The sequence below is a fragment of the Pseudopodoces humilis genome, chromosome 30, assembly GCF_049639895.1.
Source record: "Pseudopodoces humilis isolate 2021_Gansu_Grassland_sample_001 chromosome 30, ASM4963989v1, whole genome shotgun sequence".
In the NCBI taxonomy this organism is placed as follows: Eukaryota; Metazoa; Chordata; class Aves; order Passeriformes; family Paridae; genus Pseudopodoces; species Pseudopodoces humilis.
In genome coordinates this window covers 2,631,091-2,648,712 of record NC_142229.1, presented here as the reverse complement: position 1 = coordinate 2,648,712, position 17,622 = coordinate 2,631,091, and positions in this window count along the sequence as shown.

Genomic DNA, 17,622 nt, shown 5'->3' with positions numbered 1-17,622 from the left:
TACGGATTAGGCGCATTAAATAAATAAACCAAACTGTCTTTGAGATCTCCTGATCAATAATGGCTCGGGCCCAGGGGCCTGGGGACACAGCACACAAAATTCCAGAGTGAAAGCAGTGTCAGTCAGACCTCCCCGTGCCTTCAGGTGCCTGCCCTGCTCTGCTGGAGCACAGACAGCACTGCTGATCCCTCGTTACCTTGGAGATCTCTCTGTTCCCAGGTTACCACCGAAATCACAAGGAAATGTGGCCGTGGAGTGAGCGCTGGAAGCCCCAGCTTGCTCCAGAGAACTAGGAGGAAGGATTTGGATGGGCAGGAAGACCCCAAAAAACAACCCCACCAGCCACCAGCAGAGCCTGGTGCGGCGGAGCAGCTCCTCACCACGGGAACATCCCTGCAGGCTCCAGGAGGACTCTGCTGTCCCTCCTTGGCCATCCAGGACACAGTGAGGAGCTGCCCAGCCCAGAGCAGCCCTCGGCTCAGCAGAGCTGAGATCCCATCTGAGGTGCCCTCCTTGTCGACATCACAGCTTTCGTGTCTGTAGTAGCGAGGAAAAATGAGGTTGTGTGAGTCACACGTTACCCATGCCAGCACGGGAAAGGGTTGTGTGCTGCAGGAATTCCTTTGTCAATGTCAGCTGAGACAAACACAAGGAAAAATATACTGCAAAGTGTTTCCCTGAATTATTGTATCAGCTGGGATGTTTATTGCTGCTTGGACTCGGTCCCGAGGATTATTTTAAATAATGAGTTCTTCGGTGGGGACCTTCATTGAAGCAATATTTATATAAACATGGGCTTGATTAAGAGCAAAGAGAAGCCAGCAGGAATTTTCCCCTTGTCTTCAGAGACTTTAAATTACATCCACGTTGCGGGACGTTCTGCGAGGCCGATTTCAGATTGCAGCTTGGTGCTGTGGCTGCGAGCATGGGGGCAGCTCTGCAGCAGCTCGAGAGCACGTGGAACTCCAGCTTCGCTCAGGCGCTGCTCTGAGCAGTGAAGGGACTGAGCTGAATCCCTGGAGAAGTCACGAGGTGGCCAAAGGCACCACGACTCCCGTCCCTGCTGTTCCCTTCTGCCCCTTGCAGGGTTCCTGCCCAGGTTCCACAGAACACGAAGCAGGGTTTGGAAGAGCTGGGAATCACTCACCCTCCAGCACAAGGAAAGATAAATCTGCAGCTCTGACAAGGAGCAGGGAGACGTTTCCAAGTGGTTTGCCCAAATTTGCCAAACCGGTACCAAACTGGAGGGCGGGGGGACCGTGCAGCCCATCAAATAAATCTCTGCCGGTGCCTCCACCAGCCACACGTCCCCTCCTCACAGCAAATCCCAGGCCACAGATCCCATCCTGGCAAGTCAGAGCCTCTCCTCACGAGCTCCTTCCCCGACTCAGGTTTGCCAATCAATCAGTGGATGCATCCCGATCACAATAAAGCCATCAGCTCCGTACACAACCTGTCAGAAATGACAGCTCCTCCTTCTAATATTGTGGGAAATACACAGGCTTGGGAGGAGGCACCTGTTGGATCCCTGAGGTGGGAGAGAGAGGGAAGAGGCTGCAGGGAGCTCTACTGGTGATGGCCCCACCCTGCTGAGGCCAAGCCCAGCCCTGAACAGCCCCTCTTTAATTAAGGGTTCCTTCTGCCACACACTCCGCAAATTCCATTTCTTTTCTGCATCTTCCCTCAGCCGTGACCTAGTACAAAGCAGTCACTCACATTTCCATGAATCAAAGGAGATAATGTAGCTCTCAGCTACGCTAAAAGATGGCCAGACACATCCAAGATGTTTCAAACTTCATTTGAGGACTAACATAAGTGATTAACAGTTGTCTGTAGCATTAGGAGGCAGGGAGTGGAAGTCCTTTTATCAAATTGTGAGCTGCCAACAACTTCCCGCTGACAAGCTATCTTTAAATTCTTCCTAATGCCTCTGCAAAGCCCTAAAGCTTTGTTGAATCCCTCGCCTGCAGTCTCCCGACGTCAGCTCTTCCCTCCTGTCACAGGAAAAGGCGGCCACAGCGAGCCTTGGTGTCTCCTGTACACACCAGGGGCTCCTTCTGTGCTCCTGCTACGGAGCAGCTGCAAATTCTCCAACATCGGGGCTGTTTGGTTGTTCTGAATCTTTCCCAGGGAGATGACGGGGTCAGAGCCGAGTCACAAAGCCCCTCAGAACAAGAAGGGCTCGGGGTGCTGCACCAGTGACCCCACTAACGCAGCCAGGTGAGGGCAAAGCCCTGTGAGGATCTGTCCCCAAACACAGCCAGGTGAGGGCAAAGCCCTGTGAGGATCTGTCCCCAAACACAGCCAGGTGAGGGCAAAGCCCTGTGAGATCCTGACCCCAAACACAGCCAGGTGAGGGCAAAGCCCTGTGAGATCCTGACCCCAAACACAGCCAGGTGAGGGCAAAGCCCTGTGAGATCCTGACCCCAAACACAGCCAGGTGAGGGCAAACCCCTGTGGGTGCCTGGCCCCTGGGCTGGGGCTCCTCCAGCACAAACCCTGACTCCTTCCCTGCCCTGGGCATGATTTAGCAGCTGGCCTGTTCTGTTCTCATCCCAGGCTGGGAATCCTCTCACTGTTTCTGCCCCGCTCTGTGAGGATGGGGTTTCACACACGCCCAGGAACATCGGCTGTGCCCCTTCCCTCGCCCCCAGCCCTGCAGCGGCAGGACCTGGGGCTTGGCTGGGCTTGGCTGACTCATCCTCCTGGATTAAATCACTCCAAAGCATCAAAGAGCCTCCCCTGCCTCACGAGGAACTGCGAGGTTTAATTACTCGGCACAGAGGTATTACGTGTTGCTGAAAAATATTACGACTTAGAGTATTCCATCCCATAATTAACAAATATATCAGGCAACAACTAAAACCAATCTTAAAAATGAGTAGTTAAATTTTTCTTAATTACAGCCACTGAACCGAATCTGCCCCTGAGCAATGCACATGTAATCCCAGTGAAGTCAGTGCGGTTGCACAGAAAACACTAAAATAAAAATAGTTTGTAGTTAGCATCTCTACTGCAGCAATCCTTCCAGTCCCCCACCAAGGTTAGGGACTCCAGCTTTATTTAGAGTTTGGAACAGGAACAATAAAGGTAAGCTCAGCTGAGGAAAGAGCGTGGAAAGAGCTGTGTGGCACTGGGATTTACACAGTGCACAAACAAAGGCTGAATCCTTGTGTGAAATGGGTGGTGTTTGGTACCACAGAGCCGAGGTTCTCAGCTGACCCAGCTCCAGGTGATGATGCCTTGGGAAGAATTCCTATGGCAAAGCCTGAGGAGTTGGTGGAAAAATTCCAAACTGCCTGAACATGGAGCTCGGTGCATCAGGGCCCCACAGAAACCTGAGAGTGACACGGAAGGGAGGCCACTGTCCCCTGCTCTCCATTTCTGCATCCAAGCCCCACCTGAAGCACTCCCAGCAAACACTGCATCCCTTCCCTCCTGCTGACCTGCTGCTCCTGAGCTCCATCCCTTCCCTCCTGCTCTGACACTGCTGCATCCTTCCCTTCCTGCTCTCCATCCCTCCCTCCTGCTCTCCATCCCTCCTGCTCTCCATCCCTCCCTCCTGCTCTCCATCCCTCCTGCCCTCCATCCCTCCTGCTCTCCATCCCTCCTGCTCTCCCTCCCTCCTGCTCTCCATCCCTCCCTCCTGCTCTCCATCCCTCCTGCCCTCCATCCCTCCTGCTCTCCCTCCCTCCTGCTCTCCATCCCTCCCTCCTGCTCTCCCTCCCTCCTGCTCTCCCTCCCTCCTGCTCTCCATCCCTCCTGCTCTCCATCCCTCCTGCTCTCCATCCCTCCCTCCTGCTCTCCATCCCTCCTGCTCTCCATCCCTCCTGCTCTCCATCCCTCCCTCCTGCTCTCCATCCCTCCTGCTCTCCATCCATCCCTCCTGCTCTCCATCCCTCCCTCCTGCTCTCCATCCCTCCTGCTCTCCATCCCTCCCTCCTGCTCTCCCTCCCTCCTGCTCTCCATCCCTCCTGCTCTCCATCCCTCCCATTCTCCATCCCTCCCTCCCGCTCTCCCTCCCTCCTGCTCTCCATCCCTCCCTCCTGCTCTCCATCCCTCCTGCTCTCCATCCCTCCCTCCTGCTCTCCCTCCCTCCCGCTCTCCCTCCCTCCTGCTCTCCATCCCTCCCTCCTGCTCTCCCTCCCTCCTGCTCTCCCTCCCTCCTGCTCTCCATCCCTCCTGCTCTCCATCCCTCCTGCTCTCCATCCCTCCTGCTCTCCATCCCTCCTGCTCTCCATCCCTCCTGCTCTCCATCCCTCCCTCCTGCTCTCCATCCCTCCTGCTCTCCATCCCTCCCTCCTGCTCTCCCTCCCTCCTGCTCTCCATCCCTCCTGCTCTCCATCCCTCCCATTCTCCATCCCTCCCTCCCGCTCTCCCTCCCTCCTGCTCTCCATCCCTCCCTCCCGCTCTCCCTCCCTCCTGCTCTCCATCCTTCCTGCTCTCCATCCCTCCTGCTCTCCCTCCCTCCTGCTCTCCATCCTTCCTGCTCTCCATCCTTCCTGCTCTCCATCCCTCCTGCTCTCCATCCCTCCCTCCTGCTCTCCATCCCTCCTGCTCTCCATCCCTCCCTCCTGCTCTCCATCCCTCCTGCTCTCCATCCCTCCCTCCTGCTCTCCATCCTTCCTGCTCTCCATCCCTCCCTCCTGCTCTCCATCCCTCCTGCTCTCCATCCCTCCTGCTCTCCATCCCTCCCTCCTGCTCTCCATCCTTCCTGCTCTCCCTCCCTCCAGCTCTCCATCCTTCCCCTCCCGCTCTCCATCCCTCTCCTCCTGCTCTCCATCCCTCCCTCCTGCTCTCCCTCTCTCCCACTCTCCCTCCCTCCTGCTCTCCCTCTCTCCCCTCCCGTGTCCCGCTCTCCTGGGCTGGGCACAGGTTGCATTCCAAATCACAGAAGCTGCTCCTGCTCCCCACACACGGAGCAGAGGCTGCTCAGGGAGGCAGACAGCAGACAGCTTGAGGAAGGGTGGCAAAATTCAGCTCCTAATTATTGGATTAAAACCTCAAAACAGTTGTCATGTACGAAGGGACAAAGTAGAATTTGGCAAACAGGAAGGAGGAAAAAAACAAATCTTCTCATAATGACAGAAAAAAATCCCTGAAGACAACCTTGTCATTTTTTGAGAGCATCTCAACAACTTTCCGCTTTTATTTTTTTGGTCACCGCTTATCAAAATTTGCATGGCTAGTTAGTGGGTTAATTTAATTATGAGCAGCATTTATGAACAGCCTGATGGGGGATCTGCAGAGGGCAATAGAGTCTGTTCCTGAATTATGAAATTGCACACACTCGCACATCTGGAAGCCGTCATGGGACGGATCTCTGTCTTGTAAATGCGTGTTGAGTGTTACAATATTTTACTAAGCACTCCCAATCTGTCAAGGTTTACAGGAGAGCAGAGACTGGGAACATTTGGGATCATTTGTGGCTTAGAGCCATTAGCTACTTCCACCCACTTATTGTGACGTTATTAATAGCAAAATAATCCAAAGAGCAGGAGTTGTCTTGCTGGAGACCCGAGATAATAGAAATGATTTTCAGTGAGGGCCCCAAGCAGGGAGCCAGGGCGCAGCTGAATCCGGTGCTGGGAGCACAGCCCCGCTTGGGGTGCTCTGCTGGCACCTTTGTGGGGACTCTGCTCCTCAGAGGAGGCACCTGCAGCCAGCCCAGCCCTGCTGCAGGTCTGACAGGTGGCACAGGAAATCCCCAGAGGGGAGAGGTGATGCTGAGCATCCCTCACCCACTGCCCCCTCAGCAGGAGGGACAGGTGAGCAGGGCATGGAACCACACTCGGGGATAAATTCAGAGTTCATTAAAGCCCAGACAGTGCAGCCACAGCTCCCTGCCAGGACACACCCCTCCTAAAACTCACATTTCCTGGCTAAAATCCAATGTCATTGAGCTCCAGTGACATCCAGGGATGTTGGTGACCATGGGATTGGCCCTGCTGACAGCAAGGGACATCCTAAATCCTCCTGGGCTGCAGGACCAGAATGGCCAGTGAAGGCTCCAGTCAGGTTGAAGTCCAGTCCTACCTAGCCTGGGACACAGGAATGGATTTCATCTCATGGAAAGGAAATCAGGACCTGGCCTGTGAAAGAAACTTTGCATGAAGTTTCTTCATCTTTCTGGAGCCGTGGCTCAATGAAAAGGTTTGGGACACTTTAAAACTCCGTGGAGCTTTTGGCTTCTGGTTAAGCTGTTGCGTGTCTGTTTCATTTAAATCCTCATCCAATCATTAAATTGGGGTGGTTTTTTTTTTTAATGGGTCATTATGATGTGATTTATGGCATTGGTGTAATTGTCAGAATTACTGTGGGTAATTAAAATATGAAATGATGCTGCCAGAGGCTTCGGTCCCTCTCAGCACCCTCATTAAAAACCAGGAGCTGACCAAATTATAAATAGGCCGGTTTGCACAAGTTCACAGGGAAAGCTAATTATGAAACTTATCCTCATGCACTCCGAGCTCACACCATCAGTCATGCAAATTCCTCAGGTGATTATGCCATTGTATAACCTGGAGTGGGATTAGTGGGCCCAGGTACAAGGAGCAGAACAACCGCTCCTCGCAGGGTGAGTGGGGACCCCGAAAGTGCTGCTGATGGATGTGGGGTGAGGGCCTGGAGCAGGGAGAGGAGGAGAATTTTCACACGGAGCAGAGAGAATGGGATGAGGAGCACAGGGAGAGGCTCTCTGCTCTCTGCTGGGAGTCTCAGAGGAGCAGGAGAGCCACGAGAACACGGGGAAGGGAGAGCAGCTGCAGTAAACTCTGGATTAGCTGATGGAACAGGTCAGGAATGGCTGGCTGAGCTCGCAGGAGTCCGGGTGCCAAAGGGACACAAACTGAAGTGAAGGATAAATCCTGTGCATGAGGGCAGGCGAGGGCTGAGAGGTTTTATCTCAGCATTCCAAATGTTTTGCTCTCCAGAAGGAAAGGGAATGAAAAAAGGAATAACTGGAGGCCTATTTACAAAATCCAACCCAAAGTGAATGGAGAAGTGAATCCCTGATGGACCATATCTCCCATCTGAGTGTTTGTAACACAAATAAACCTAATTAACTGCCTGTGCATTATCAGCCTAACCATCACTCCATCCTGACTCTGAGGAGAAGGCCTCACAAATACAATGCAGGAACAATGGGACTTCCCAACCCAGCAAAAAGTGGGATGCAAAATATCACCACCTCCTCCTAGAGGAGCTTCCCAACTCACATCAGTTCTCAACATTCCCGTGTCCAAAATACCTGTTCAGCTGCCTCCGTGCACTTCCCAGAAATGCCAGAAAAAGAAAAGCTCCAGAAATGCCGTTGGTGTGGTTTGGGAGGGGCTGGTTTCAGAATCCCACCCCTGAAGCGTGTGGGGCACCCCCAGGCACCCCCACTTTGTGTCCCCCCACGCTGGGAGGTTTGTCCTTGCACAGCTCGCTGCCCCAGCAGCAGCAGCGGGGCTGGGGGGGCTGGAGCCATTCCGGGGTTCTCCGTGCCAAACCCGGCCAGCCCCGAGCCCAGGTGCTGCTCAAAAGCACAATGTGCTGCTGACAAAGGAGCTGCCCGCTGGAACAACACTGCCTGCACCTCCATCCCGCTGCCTCCCTCCAGAACACAGCTTTACACTTGTCCTTCATACAAATAACCCGAGGGTGGGAATTATTCAGAAGGCTCGTGTTTGACACCCCATCTGTTCATTTCTGACAGCGATATATAATGTAAGGCTATAAAAACTTGAAAAATAATGCAACATAAAAAGGGATTGACTCGGCTCCAAGAGGCCATAAACGGTAACAAATACCATTGTATGATTTATTTCATGCTGTAATCTTTACAGTAAGTCATCTTTCAGACATTTCCTTGTGACAGGTTTTAATAATATTAATGCCCAGAGCAATCCAAATCATCGCCAATAGACATATTTATCAAGCTGCCAATCCAAGTAAATGAAATTCTATAAGCAATAATGTAACATGTTTAAAGGAAGCTAATAAAACAAGTCAGGAGAGAAATATTACTGCAAAGTATGCTCTCTCTAATCCAGCCCTGGATTTTATACAGCCGAAATGCAAATCTTCCCCTCCATGATTTATTGCTCCAAAAATACCAATGACCTTTCCAGGAGCTCTTGCTTCCCTTCTCACACGTCCCTGCAGCCCGGGAGGAATCCAGCCCGGCTCTGCCCTCCCTTGCACCGGGGAGTGATGGGCACCAGCAAGGAGCAGCATCTTAAATCTTCAAGATTTATTAAAGACTGACAAGCCTTAACACAGGCTTGGCAACTCAGCAGGTATTTATGAGCAATTACCCGGGCCCCAGATAAGTTGCAATTAACAGGGAGCTAAAAGCTGGATCTTTAACCTGGTTTTCCTCTCGGTGCAGTTCAGTTCTCAGCAGGGCCGGGGGAAGGAGCCAGGGCAGGGCAGGCACACGGAGTCCTGCTCACAACCACGCGTTTGTTCCTCGCTAGAAACTTCACAGAAATGAAAAACAAGAGTCAACAATTCAGCAGAACATCCACCACTGAACCTGTCACGCCTTAGGACGTGTGGAAAAGCCGTGGCTGGTGAGGCAAGTGCATGGATGCGGGGCTCAGCAGGGCTTGAGGAGTCCTCAAGGCTTCAGGAATGCAGTTCTGGAGGAGTTCTGTGGCTCTGAGGGGTTTGTGATTGTTTCAGTGACATGAATTAATTCTCCTGGATGTAAAGATCTGCTCGCTGGAGTGTGGGGAGAACAAGAGAAAGCACAAGAAAGTGCAGAGAGGGAGGGATCCTTGCTGGCCAAGCACAGGACTCCAGCAGTGCTGGAAGCCCTGAACCAGCTCTGGTTTGGGTCTCACAACAGCCCAAGCCTCATCCTTCCCCACTGCAACTTATTGGGGTCCCCCAAATTATGGTTTGATCACATTATTCATCGACTGGCACCCATCCAAACCTTATGTCAATCTCAGACGCAAATTTCTGTTCAAAGAATGGTTGGAATTTGAGTGTTTGGCTGCTTTGATGTCGCAGTAAACACAGGTGTTTTCACAGAACCCTGGAAAGGGGCAGGAGGTAATTCCAGAGACACGGCCTGCTGGACATATCCCTGCTGGATCCCCGGAGATGGGACCAGCTGTGACCCCTCCTGCCCAGTTCTGGGTGTTTGGGACCAGCTGTGACCCCTCCTGCCCAGTTCTGGGTGTTTGGGACCAGCTGTGACCCCTCCTGTCCAGCTCAGGGTGTTTGGGACCAGCTGTGACCCCTCCTGTCCAGCTCAGGGTGTTTGGGACCAGCTGTGACCCCTCCTGTCCAGCTCAGGGTGTTTGGGACCAGCTGTGACCCCTCCTGTCCAGCTCAGGGTGTTTGGGACCAGCTGTGACCCCTCCTGTCCAGCTCAGGGTGTTTGGGACCAGCTGTGACCCCTCCTGCCCAGTTCTGGGTGTTTGGGACCAGCTGTGACCCCTCCTGTCCAGCTCAGGGTGTTTTAGGGACCAGCTGTGACCCCTCCTGTCCAGCTCAGGGTGTTTTAGGGACCAGCTGTGACCCCTCCTGCCCAGTTCTGGGTGTTTTAGGGACCAGCTGTGACCCCTCCTGTCCAGCTCAGGGTGTTTTAGGGACCAGCTGTGACCCCTCCTGTCCAGTTCTGGGTGTTTGGGACCAGCTGTGACCCCTCCTGTCCAGTTCTGGGTGTTTGGGACCAGCTGTGACCCCTCCTGCCCAGCTCGGGGTTCACTTTGTTTAATTTAACAAATTAAAGGGATCAGAGGCCCGAGCCCGGAGCTCCCTCTGGAAGTTTCTCTGGAAGCAGAAGGTCAGAGGGGGCTCCTCTGTTTGCAGAGCACCCCAGAGAGGCAGCCTGACCCTAACCTGAAAATGGGCAGCTGGATGGAGATCTTTGGGATTCTGACTCTTTGGGATTGTGGCTCTTTGGGATTGTGGCTCTTCAGGATTCTGGCTCTGTGGGATTGTGACTCTTTGGGATTGTGGCTCTTTGGGATTGTGGCTCTTTGGGATTCTGACTCTGTGGGATTGTGGCTCTGTGGGATTCTGACTCTGTGGGATTCTGACTCTTTGGGATTCTGACTCTTTGGGATTCTGACTCTGTGGGATTCTGACTCTGTGGGATTCTGACTCTTTGGGATTGTGGCTCTTTGGGATTCCGACTCTTTGGGATTGTGGCTCTTTGGGATTCCGACTCTTTGGGATTCCGACTCTTTGGGATTCCGACTCTGTGGGATTCTGACTCTGTGGGATTCTGACTCTGTGGGATTCCAGCTCTTTGGGATCAGTTTAGAGCTCTGCTGTCACACAGGGTCAGCCCCACAGAGCTGCAGTTCACAGGGAGGTTTCCTCTGTGACTTCCAACACCTCATTTCACCCTTCCCCACTCCCTCCCTGCCACCTTTGCTCCTTCTGCTTTGGCAGAGAGCTCTTTGAGGCAGGAACTGCCTTTCCCTGCTCAGCAGCCACCTCTAATGGGATCCCAGTCCCAGCAGAAGCCCCAAGGCACTGCTGTAATACAAATAATAAATACTGCAACTAATAATAACAGCACTTTCAAATGTCCTCCCCAGGGAAGGGCTGGAAGACCAGTCCCTGGTGTCATTTCAAACTAAACACCACAAAACAGACCTGTGTGACTGCCTAGAACACGGAGTCTTTATGAGTGGTGATGGGGGAGAATACTGATGGGGAAAGGAACAATTATTCATCTGCATATTTGGCTATTTCTTCAGGGGAATTAAAAATATCTCCTAGTACCTTTTTTGTTCCTCACTGCTAAGCAGCAGCAGAGATCTGAGGGAAAAGAAATAAATAAATAAGAAATACATAATCCCCAAGGTGTAATCCCGGAGTATGGAAACTCACTTCACTTAAATACCTCCCTCTGGCATAATTGACTTTTCATGTGCATGTTAATAATGATATTTCAGCAGGCTGTGAGGGCTTGTTCTTCTCCCCCCACCTGCTTTGGTAAATTATGTGATTGGGCACGAGGAGAGACACATTATAAATCTAATTATGTTTTCGTTTATATTTAACAAGTCAGCACAATCTGGTGGCTTGTGTGTGTGTGTGTTTACTGATATTTCCAGCTGACCCCTGGAGCTGCAGGACGGCAGCCCTGGGTGGCATTTCCCTGTCCCAGTTCTGAGCTGACCCTGAGCCATCCTCCTCCTCTGTCCCTGAGCCATCCTCCTCCTCTGTCCCTGAGCCATCCTCCTCCTCTGTCCCTGAGCCATCCTCTTCCTCTGTCCCTGCACCTTCCTCCTCCTCTGTCCCTGAGCCATCCTCCTCCTCTGTCCCTGAGACATCCTCTTCCTCTGTCCCTGAGCCATCCTCCTCCTCTGTCCCTGAGCCATCCTCTTCCTCTGTCCCTGAGCCATCCTCTTCCTCTGTCCCTGAGCCATCCTCTTCCTCTGTCCCTGAGCCATCCTCTTCCTCTGTCCCTGCACCTTCCTCCTCCTCTGTCCCTGCACCTTCCTCCTCCTCTGTCCCTGAGCCATCCTCTTCCTCTGTCACTGCACCTTCCTCTTCCTCTGTCCCTGCACCTTCCTCCTCCTCTGTCCCTGCACCTTCCTCTTCCTCTGTCCCTGCACCTTCCTCCTCCTCTGTCCCTGCACCTTCCTCCTCCTCTGTCCCTGAGCCATCCTCCTCCTCTGTCCCTGAGCCATCCTCTTCCTCTGTCCCTGAGCCATCCTCCTCCTCTGTCCCTGCACCTTCCTCCTCCTCTGTCCCTGCACCTTCCTCCTCCTCTGTCCCTGCACCATCCTCCTCCTCTGTCCCTGCACCTTCCTCCTCCTCTGTCCCTGAGCCATCCTCCTCCTCTGTCCCTGCACCTTCCTCCTCCTCTGTCCCTGCACCTTCCTCCTCCTCTGTCCCTGAGCCATCCTCCTCCTCTGTCCCTGAGCCATCCTCCTCCTCTGTCCCTGAGCCATCCTCCTCCTCTGTCCCTGAGCCATCCTCCTCCTCTGTCCCTGCACCATCCTCTTCCTCTGTCCCTGAGCCATCCTCCTCCTCTGTCCCTGCACCACCCTCACACCATCCTCAGTGATGTGAAGTTTTTTACCACACTGTTCTCAAACCATTTTTAACTTCCTCAGTTTCCCATGGGGAAATCAGAAATCAGCAAGGCCAAGTGGCCCAAAACCCTCAGATCAATCTGAAGAAGAGGATGAAGAAAATGAGCTCAATTTTCCCAAATCCTCAAATAGCCATTTAGCAGCTGGAACATCTTCCCTCTGATGCTTGATCTGGTCCTTGCTGGGCCATAATTCAAGGCCATGGGTTGTTAATCCCAGCCGTGGAGCACCAGGAGTGATTTGGGGGTGTTCAGCAGCACCCTCGGAGGGTTTGTAAGAACAGCAGAGCTCTCTGTGACACACCCCCCTCTGGACACCCTGCCTGGAGAGGCTGCCTTGCCTCTCAATTTAAGCAATTACTAAAAAAAATAATAATCTAGTAATAGCTTTAGATTGAGTCTGGATGACAAAGGAAAGCACAGCCTTGGTTTCCTGCACTCCCAGGCCCCATTTACACCACTCACACCATTCCCACTCCACTGACAAAGTTCCTTTGGCTAAAGGCCACGGTCCGTGAGGCTCCTGGCTCAGGATTTAGACCCCGTGCCAGCGTCCTCTCATGTCAGCAGCCGGCTGTCCCCACTCCCCCGGAGTCAGGCAGGGTCTGTCCACAGGTGGGGAATGCAGGATTGAGCCAAAACACTCCAAATTCAGCTCTGATCCATCCACAAGCCACGGGGAGGGCAGTGGCAAGCTCAGAGCTGGCAGAGCTCCTGACCCACCTGGGGCAGCTCCTGACCCCCAGAAGCTGCAGAGCTCCTGACCCCCAGAAGCTGCAGAGCTCCTGACCCCCAGAACCTGCAGAGCTCCTGACCCCCAGAAGCTGCAGAGCTCCTGTCCCCCAGAAGCTGCAGAGCTGCAGGTTGGCAAAGAGCTTTTGGTGAGCGCACATCCTGCTGCAGAGCCAGTCCTGAGTGCAGGATCGGATCGGGATGAGGAGCAGGAGGAGGAGGGGGAGGAAGAGGAGGCTGCTGTGCCTCTCCAGGGATGGCACCGGGGGCTCTGAGCACCGTGTGGAGCTGGCCCGGAGCCGGGAGCTGCTCAGCCCCATCCTGCCCGCAGTTTGGGCTGGGATGGATGAACAGAGCTGCTCAGCATCATCCTGCCCGCAGTTTGGGCTGGGATGGATGAACAGAGCTGCTCAGCATCATCCTGCCCGCAGTTTGGGCTGGGATGGAGGAACAGAGCTGCTCAGCATCATCCTGCCGGCAGTTTGGGCTGGGATGGAGGAACAGAGCTGCTCAGCATCATCCTGCCGGCAGTTTGGGCTGGGATGGAGGAACAGAGCTGCTCAGCTCCATCCTGCCCGCAGTTTGGGCTGGGATGGAGGAACAGAGCTGCTCAGCCCCATCCTGCCGGCAGTTTGGGCTGGGATGGAGGAACAGAGCTGCTCAGCCCCATCCTGCCCGCAGTTTGGGCTGGGATGGAGGAACAGAGCTGCTCAGCCCCGTTCTGCCCCCAGTTTGGGCTGGGACGGAGGAACAGAGCTGCTCAGCTCCATCCTGCCCGCAGTTTGGGCTGGGATGGAGGAACAGAGCTGCTCAGCATCATCCTGCCGGCAGTTTGGGCTGGGATGGAGGAACAGAGCTGCTCAGCATCATCCTGCCCGCAGTTTGGGCTGGGATGGAGGAACAGAGCTGCTCAGCTCCATCCTGCCGGCAGTTTGGGCTGGGATGGATGGGCAGAGCTGCTCAGCCCCGTTCTGCCCCCAGTTTGGGCTGGGACGGAGGAACAGAGCTGCTCAGCCCCATCCTGCCCGCAGTTTGGGCTGGGATGGATGGGCAGAGCTGCTCAGCCCCGTTCTGCCCCCAGTTTGGGCTGGGACGGAGGAACAGAGCTGCTCAGCCCCATCCTGCCCGCAGTTTGGGCTGGGATGGATGGGCAGAGCTGCTCAGCTCCATCCTGCCCGCAGTTTGGGCTGGGATGGAGGAACAGAGCTGCTCAGCCCCGTTCTGCCCCCAGTTTGGGCTGGGATGGAGGAACAGAGCTGCTCAGCTCCATCCTGCCGGCAGTTTGGGCTGGGATGGATGGGCAGAGCTGCCCGGGATGCTCGGAGCCCCGCAGGTGCCAGCGCTGCTCTCGCAGCCCAGGGAAGGCTCAGCCACGGGGCTCGGCTGCCATCTGCTGCCCAACGCCTCCCTGGCCTTTCCCTTCTCTGCCGGGCTCGGACTCCCAGAGAAAAGCAAAATTTCAGAGCATTTCAAGCGTAATCATAATCAAAAAGATGAAATGCATCATCAGAAAATTCCCTGTTTTAGCACGGAACTACAGGGCTGTGTATCCCAGCCTGTCCTCTGAGAGAAATAGGTAATAAAAATATAATTAACAGATTCATTCAGCGATCTGGGATTTTTTTGTGTAGGGTTGGTTTGGGGTTTTTTTTTCCTGTTTATATTTGTGCACGTTTGTTTGGTTGTTTCTAATGGGAAACAGACTTTAAAATTTTATCTGAGGAAGTTTTTGAGATTCTACAGTTTATTTAGCTCTGGGGCTCCTGAGGATTTGGCAGCTTTTTTTTTTTTAATTAATTTTCTAAATTGTAAATACCATAGGAGAGATGTGCTTTCACTCCCATCACGTTATTTTTGAATGCTTTTACTGCAATAAAATCATGAATGTAATAAACCCGAGGAGTTTTACTCAGCCTGGATGGGCCATTTCTCCATAGGACCAATGGAATTCCTGAATATTCACACTAAAAATACAAGGTCTGAGGTATCTGCTCGAAAGCTGAACACGCCAGGTGACACAAGGTGGGGAAATCCTATTTTCCAATGGTTCTCCCTTCTGATGAGCACCAGGATCCTGCTGGATCCCCTGCAGCATTCACCAAACTCCCCCTGCAGAGATTGCTCCAGGAACCAGCTCAGTCCAAATCCCAGCCTGGTTTTGGTGAACTTTGGGCATTTCCACACGCACGGGAAGACGAGCAGGGAGTGAACATTTCCCTTCCACACCTGCACTCCTTGTGCAGATTTACGGCTCAGAGGACGAACAAAGCATCAGTAACTCCAAGATTACTCCAGATATTGACTCTAATTATTACCACAGGTACTGACTCTAATTATTACCACAGGTACTGACTCTAATTATTACCACAGGTACTGTAGCAGCCTCTGGAGGTCTCCTTGGGGCAGAGGCAGCTCCTCAGTGCCAGCTGAGGGAAAAGGGAAGCAGAAATGAGGTTTCTGCCTCTGCCCTCCTGCTCCCTCCCTCCCTGGTTCCATCTCCAGCAGACACTTCCCTGGGCTCAGGGAAGATTGATGGAGCTGGAGCTGGTTTTCCTTTAGCTCTGAGCAACCCCAGCCACCCCTTCCAGCCCAGAGTTCATTCCCAGCTCTGGGAGAACACCCCAGGTGTTTTCCACAGCGTTTTCCCCTCTGGGCCCAGAGCTCCTATTCCCCAGCTGGTGAAATCAGCCATTTCCTCCCTAGGAGTGGGGAAAGGAATAATTGCACTCTACAGCCTGCATTTTCTGGGTGAATTCTCCAGCTTTTTAGAGATCTATGGCACTTCATTTATCCCCCTTGCTGAACCAGTTCCAGCTTCCCCATTAGGGTGTCTGGTGTTTCATCCATGCAAAGAGTTCTCTGGCTCAGGACCAGAGAGCAAAAGCTCTGCTGCCAGCACTGACAAATGATCCCTTTATGACAGAGCTTCAGAGCATTTAGGAGCCTCTGCAAACTCCTGTGGGCAAAAAGAATGGAGGTGTTTCCTTTCCCAGTGAAAATAAATATCCCTGGGTCACCCCCAGCAAAGGGAGACAGCTCCAGCAGCAGCTCTGCCAGACCGGCCCTGCCTGTGAAATATTCGGGTTTGAATGAAGCAGAACAAGTCCAAGAAACAAAAACTCTAAAAGGCAGCTCAATTTTATACACAACTAACTCTGGATTTATTTCACCAGAGAACCATGGAATGCTTTTGGGCTGGAGGAGACCTCCAAGATCATCTTTTTCCACCCCCCTGCACCTTCAGGGATTTCACCTGGTGTCTGTTTAATTTATCCAGATAAACTCTGTGAGTGAATGAACGTGTCTGTCTGAAGAGAGGGCTCCGTGCCCAGCTGCTCTGAGCAGGAGCTGCCTGTGGAGCCTCCCACAGCCACTAGAGGATAGCAAAAGCCTTTCTGCTGCACGGCACAAACCTGGCACTGCTCAGGCAGCCTCAGAATCCCCTCGGTCAAATCCTCTGGGGTCAACCTGGAAATACCTGGGCAACCTGTGCACTGTCAAGCCAATATTCAGTTTATCTATCCCGTGTGGTGATGAGGAAAGAGGGAAAAGGAGGATGAACCTGGATCTTTCCTTGCAGGGGGGGACAGGATTTCTGCTTGTCCCTGTTTGGGTGTGAATTACCCCCTGAGACCCAAGCAAAGACAGAAATGAGCCGAAAAGGATGCTGAGGAGAGGAAAATCAGGGTGTGACCTGGAAAGGGCCCGTTGGACACATTTCCAGCCCACTTTTGGGGTCCTGCTGCCTTGCCTTAAACACAGGTTCAAATCCTTCAAATCTGGGATTCACGGATCCACGTGAATCCTTCAAATCTGGGATTCACAAATCACGGGAGCCAGGAGCCAAAGGAAGCCACAAAATTATTCTTATTTGCTTTGCCAATTCCACCTGTAAATTCCATCCATAAACCAACACCTTCACTTCCGCAGACACCCTACTAACAGAAAATAAAGATAATCCACTTTTGAACTGGGATTTTGGGGCTGTTTTGGGGTGATGCTGATTATGCCAAATCCAGCAGCACCAGGGGAGTCCCCAGCTGAATGTGCCCAGTCCAGGATGCAGGGAATGATCAGAGCTGACAGATCCCCGGGGTGAAGGAGTCAGACTCCTCAGCTGCTGCTGCTCAGGATGCTGAGGAAGGTAATTACAGCAGATTTAGGAACATCATATCTTGTACGGGGCTGCACAGCTGCTACCTGTCTGAATCCTTCCAGCAGCTGATGAAATCACAGGAGAGAGCAGTCACTTGGCTTTCTGAGTTCTCCAGGCAGAAAAAAATGTGACAGGACAAATATGTTCCCCTGCCAGCAGCACTCCCTGTGTCACTGTTAATATCAGTCAGGCAGAGCAGGAGAGCACTGGAGTGTCTCATCCCACCTCGTGGTGCTGGGAGTCCTCAGGAGGAGGCTGTGGGGAGTGAACATCTGCCAGGATGAGAGAATTCCCAGATTCCATCGTGTCCCTGGAGGGAGAAGTTACATCAGGGTTTATCCCTGTAAGAAGTGAATCCTGATTTCGTGGCACTGCCTGTGGCTCTGAGCTTGTGTAAGAGCATCAGGAGTCACAACAGCGGCCCAGCAACGCAGCTCCAGCCACACAATTTCTATTTACAAAGTGCTGGAACGCAGGAAATTCAATCAGAAACCACTCCAAATTCAGGCTGGCTTGTTTGTTGGTAGTGTTGGGTTGCTTTGTGGTTTATCTTTAATCCAAGTCCATTCCTTCCATTGGAATATTTCACTGAGTTTTCGGTTTTTCGAGGCACGAAGTCTCTTCTGGACATGAACGAGGTGTGATGCACACTCCAAAGATGACTGAGGCTGCTCCAGTT